At 37.4% G+C, this 6,000-nt stretch overlaps 1 protein-coding gene across 9 annotated transcripts in view; it reads right to left on the bottom strand.

Moving 5' to 3' along the window:
* FTO (FTO alpha-ketoglutarate dependent dioxygenase) overlaps positions 1 to 6,000 on the bottom strand; it is a 440,209-nt gene that overhangs the window by 427,339 nt on the left and 6,870 nt on the right. The window lies entirely within an intron of this gene.

Below are 6,000 nucleotides of genomic sequence, written 5' to 3'. Positions count from 1 at the left end.
GGGGGATCACACACTGGAATACGGCAGAAGTTTTAATTTTTTAAGTCGGCTGGTCATTGGCCACTGAATGTTCTACATTCAGTTTCCTAAATCTGTGACAGATAAACCGTCAATATAATCCAGGATGATCCATAGTGAAGGTAGGGACCAAAAGAACCTTTCCAGAACCTTACTAAAATGCCAAACTGCAAAAAAAATAAAATAAAGCTGAAGTAAAAAGACCCAATGAATACATACAAAACCACAAACTTCCTTTTATTCCACTATCATATTTATAACTCACTAGACAGTATAACATAAGGTTTATCTTATTAAATGATATCAAGAAAATAGCCACCAAAACAGACGACTTTGTTACTGATTTTTATTTGAAACAGCAAGTTTATTCTGGATATGTTCCTTCACTGATAAAAGTGTACATTACTTAAACAAAATCATCATGTTCCTAATAAGTGTACAGCCTTCTCAGTAATAAATCTTAACTAGTTATATTTTCAGTATTTTTTAAAAAGATGATCTTATCCATAGGAACCTTTGAAACGAACTTGGAATTCAACATCTACACCTTTTCACTCCATGACTGAAAAACAGTTCTAATACCCTGTCAGAATACCAATGGCATTTTTTACAGAACTAGAACAAGGAATCCTAAAATCTGTATGAAGCCACAAAAAATCCCAAATAGTGAAAACAATTTTGAAGAAGAAAAACAAAGACGGAGGCATCACAATTCCAGATTTCAAGTTATACTACAAAGCTGTAGTAATCAAAATAGTATGGCACTGGCACAAGAATAAACATATAGACCAATGGGACGGAACAGAAAGCACAGAAACAAACCCATGAGTATATGGGTCAACTAATCTTTGACAAAGGAGGAAAGAATATGTAATGGGAAAGTCTCTTCAACAAATGGCGTTGAGAAAACTGGATAGCTACATGCAGAGAAGTGAAATTGGACAACTTTCTTATACCATAAAAAAAGATTAACTCAAAATAGATTAAGGACCTAAATGTGAGACCTGAAACCATATAAATCCTAGAAGAGAGGATAGGCAGTAATTTTTCTGCCATCAGTCATAACAACGTTTTTCTCGATACGTCTCTTGAGGCAAGGGAAAAATTAACTATTGGGAGTTCATCAAACTTAACAGTTTCTGCACAGCAAAGGAAAAAATACACAAAATCAAAAGGCAACCTACCAAATGGGAGAAGGTATCTGCAAATGACATATCCAATAAAGGGTTAGTATCCAAAATATATAAAGAACTTATAAAACTCAATACCCAAAAAAAACAAATAACCCAATTAAAAAATGGGCAGAAGACGAGTACAGACATTTCTCCGAAGAAGACATCCAGATGGCCAACAGACACAGGAAGAGCTGTTCAACATCACTCCTCATCAGGGAAATGTAAATCCAAACTACAATGAGATATCACCTCATACCTCTCAGAATGGCTACAATCAAAAACACAAGAAACAACAAGGTTGACAAGGATGTGGGAGAAAAAGAACCCTCTCGCACTGTTGATGGGAATGCAAATTGGTGCAGCTACTGTGCAAAAAACAGTGTGGAGGTTCCTCGAAAAGTCAAATACAGAACTACCCTACGATCCAGCTACTGCACTGCTTGGTATTTACCAAAAAAATACAGAAACACTAATTCAAAGGAATACATGCACCTTCCTGTTTATTGCAGCATTATTGACAATAGCCAAATGATGGAAGCAGCCCAGGTGTCCATCAATCGATGAATGGATAAAGATGATGAGATATATATAATGAGAGTGAAATATTACTCAGCCATATAAAAGAATGAACTCTTGCCTTGTGCAATGACACAGTTGGAGCTAGAGCGTATAATGCGAAGTGAAAATAAGTCAGGGAAGCACAAATAACATGATTTTACTTATATGTGAAATTTAAGAAACAAAACAAAGAAACAAAGGGAAAAAAAGACAAACCAAAAAACAGACTCATGACTATAGAGAACAAAGAGACGGTTACCAGAGGGGAGGTAGGTGGTGGATGGGTGAAACAGGTGAAGGGGATTAAGAGACACTTACCATCCTAAACCTCATAAAGGCCATATATAAGGACCCACAGCTAATATCATCCTTAATGGGGAAAAACTGAGAGCTTTCCCACCAAGGTCAGGAACAAGACAGGGATGTCCACTCTCACCACTGTTGTTCAACATAGTACTGGAAGTCCTAGTCTCAACAGTCAGACAACAAGAAGAGATAAAAGGTATCCAAATCGGCAAGGAAGGGCTCAAACTTTCACTCTTTCCAGATGACACGATGCTCTAGGTGGAAAACCCGAAAGATTTCACCAAAAAACTGCTAGAACTGATACATCAATTCAGCAAAGTCGCAGGATATAAAATCAATGCACAGAAATCGGTTGCATTTCTATACACCAATAATGAAGCAGCAGAAAGAGAAATCAAGGAATAGATCCCATTTACAATTGTACCAAAAACCATAAAATACCTAGGAATAAACCTAACCAAAGAGGTGAAAGATCTACACACTGAAAACTACCGAAAGCTTGTGGAAAAAACTGAAGACACAAAGAAATGCAAAAACATTACATGCTCATGGATTGGAAGAACAAATAGTGTTAAAATGTTGACGCTACCCAAAGCAATCTACACATTCAATGCAATCCCCATCAAAATAATATTAGCATTCTTCACAGAGCTAGAACAAACAATTCTAAAATTTTTATGGAACCAGAAAAGACCCAAATAGTCAAAGCAATGTCGAAAAAGAAACCCAAAGCTGGAAGCATCACAATTCTAGACTTCCAGCTGTATTACAAAGCTATAATCATCAAGATAGTATGGTACAGGCACAAAAAACAGACACATCGATTAATGGAACAGAACAGAGAACCCAGAAATGGACCCACAAATGTATGGCCAACTAATCTTCAACAAAGCAGTAAAGACTATCCAATGGAAAAAAGAAAGTCTCTTCAGCAAATGGTGCTGGGAAAATTAAACAGTGACATGCAGAAGAATGAACCTGGACCACTTTCTTACACCATACACAAAAATAAACTCAAAATGGATAAAAGACCTAAATGTGAGACAGGAAAGCACCAAAATCCTAGAGGAGAAAACAGGCAACAACCTCTTTGACCTTGGCCACAAGTTATTAAACAGGTCTACAGAGGCAAGGAAAACAAAAGCAAAAATGAACTACTGGTACCTCATCAAGACAAAAAGCGAAGGAAACAATCAACAAACTTAAAAGGCAGCCTAGAGAATGGAAGAAGACATTTGCAAACAACATATCAGATAAAGGGTTAATATCCAAAATCTATAAAGAACTTCTCAAACTCAACACCCAAAAAACAAATAATCCAGTGAAGAAATGGGCAAAAGACATGAATAGACACTTTTCCAGACATCCAGATGGCTAACAGACACATGAAAAAATGCTCGACATCATTCATTATCAAATGAAAACCACAATGAGATACCACCTGACACCTGTCAGAATGGCTAAAATTAACAGCTCAGGAAAGAACAGATGTTGGCAAGGATGCAGAGAAAGGTGGAACGCTTAAGCATCGTTGGTGGGAATGCAAACTGGTGCAGCCACTCTGGAAAACAGTATGGAGGTTCCTCAAAAAATTAAAAATAGAGCTACCCTATGACCCAGCAATTGCACTACTAAGTATTTATCCAAAGGACACAAAAGTGCTGATTCAAAGGAGCACATGTACCCCAATATTTATAGCAGCACTATCAACATTAGCCAAATTATAGAAAGAACCCAAATGTCCACCAACTGATGAATGGGCAAAGATGTGGTATACAGACATAGATGTAGATATGGATATATAGATATATAGACATATAGATATACATATATATAAACAATGGAATATTACTTGGCAATCAAAAAGAATGCAGTCTTGCCATTTGCAACAACGTGGATGGAACCAGAAAGTATTATGCTAGGTGAAATACATCAGTCAGAGAAAGACAAATACCTTATGATTTCACTCATGTGTAATTTAAAAAACAAAACAGATTGGGGCACCTGGTGATTCAGTCGGTTGGGCATCCAACTTTGGCTCAGGTTATGATCTCACAGTTCGTGGCTTCGAGCCCCGTGTCGGGCTCTGTGCTGACAGCTCAGAGCCTGGAGCCTGCTTCGGATTCTGTGTCTCCCTCTCTCTCTCTGTCCCTCCCCACTCATGCTCTGCCTCTCTCTCTCAAAAATAAATAAACATTAAAAAAAAATTTTTAAACAAAATAGATGAAGATAGGGGAAGGGAAAGAAAAATAAGATAAAAACAGAGATAGAAGGGAGCGCCTGGGTGACTCAGTCAGTTAAGCATCTGACTTCGGCTCAGGTCATGATCTCACGGTTTGTGAGTTCGAGCTATGCTATGTGGTAACTAACTTGGATTTAAATAACATTTTAAAAAATAATAGTAAAGCAGTTAATTTAGCTATTATGGGGGAAAAAAACAAAAAGAGTACACTTATCGTGATGAGCACTGAGTAATGTATAAAACTGTTGAATCACTATTCTGTACACCTGAAATGAATACAACATTGCATTAACTGGAACATATATTAAAAAAAAAAAAAAAGAACAGTTCTAATATTTCTGGACAACTTCAAAAGGAGTCTCAGGTGTCTTATAAGGATACATCCTTAGACAGATCTTAGGAAGGAATTCCGTGACGCCAAGACCAGGTTAAATAGATCTTCCTGAGGAAGGCATTCCAAAACCTCCATAGCACAATAGATCCTCCTTGCTATCATGTCCTGCTCCCATGATAAACACAGCACTCCACTGTTGGTACCTGTTTAATTATTACCTTTCATGGAAAAGCGGCCAGTTCCATGGGACCAAATCTGCCATATTTCCCCATGTGCCCCCAAAGTACCAAATCTGGTACTTGACTAGATTCCTCATCTGAACCACAGAACACAGAAAATGGTTTGAATGACTATTTTCTTAATTCCTCCAAAGGTGGTACACACTTTATACCATTTGAGAGGCATAGGACAGAAGTTAGTGGAACCCCAGTTGAGAAAAATCTGTCAATTAGCTGACCTAAGTTTTTACCGCATGACTATTCTGAATATAGGCTAAAATAGCTATGGGGATCAGACAGGTGGAAATGATGATGCCAATGACATGATGGTGGTAATAACAACATCTACTTTGAAAACATGCTAGAATGTTCCAGGTGCTTAACATATATCACACTTAATTCTCACCATGACCGTAACTATCACCACAATTTTATTGCTAATGGGCAAAGCGGGAGTGTAGCAAAATGGAAAATCCATTTCCCATCTAAAGGGGGAGCCAATATTCAGCTGTAGTTACTACAGTGCGGGCCAGGTGTTGCCAGATAGTCTAGCTTTCAGGAGAGCCAGACATCCAGATTTTTATCTCAACTTTGTATTAGAAAATAACTCAGAAACTTTCAAACACAGTTTGGGCCAAGTAAAACACATCTACAGGCAGGATGAATACGTGAGTTGTAAATGTGTGAACTCGAATGGCCCCTACCTTTCCGCAAAAACATACGTGCCAAAAATGCATAATCTGAATCTCATTAGGAAATATCAAATAAGAATCCTGAGATAGTGTACAAAACAAACATCCTGTAGTCATCACAAATGTCAACAACGCCTTCCTCATCACAAATGTCAATGTCATGAAAGAAAAAGAAAAGCATAAGGAACCAAATTAGGGAGACCAGATTAAAGGAGGTTAAAAGAAACCAGATGCATGACAATGAAAAAGTAGTGTGTGCTCCTGGATTGGAACCTGGGCCAGGAAAAAAATGCTAGAAAAGAAATTATTAGGACAATTCACAAAATTTGCATATGGACTTTGGATTAAATGGAGTATTTTATCAATGTTAACTTTCCTGAACTTGACAATTCACTATGTTTCTATGTAAGAGAATGTCCTTGTTCTTAGTAAATAGATGCTGAAGTATTCAGAGGTA

The sequence above is a fragment of the Felis catus genome, chromosome E2 (genome assembly GCF_018350175.1).
Source record: "Felis catus isolate Fca126 chromosome E2, F.catus_Fca126_mat1.0, whole genome shotgun sequence".
NCBI classification, from domain to species: domain Eukaryota; kingdom Metazoa; phylum Chordata; class Mammalia; order Carnivora; family Felidae; genus Felis; species Felis catus.
This window is presented reverse-complemented; position numbering and strand designations above follow the sequence as displayed.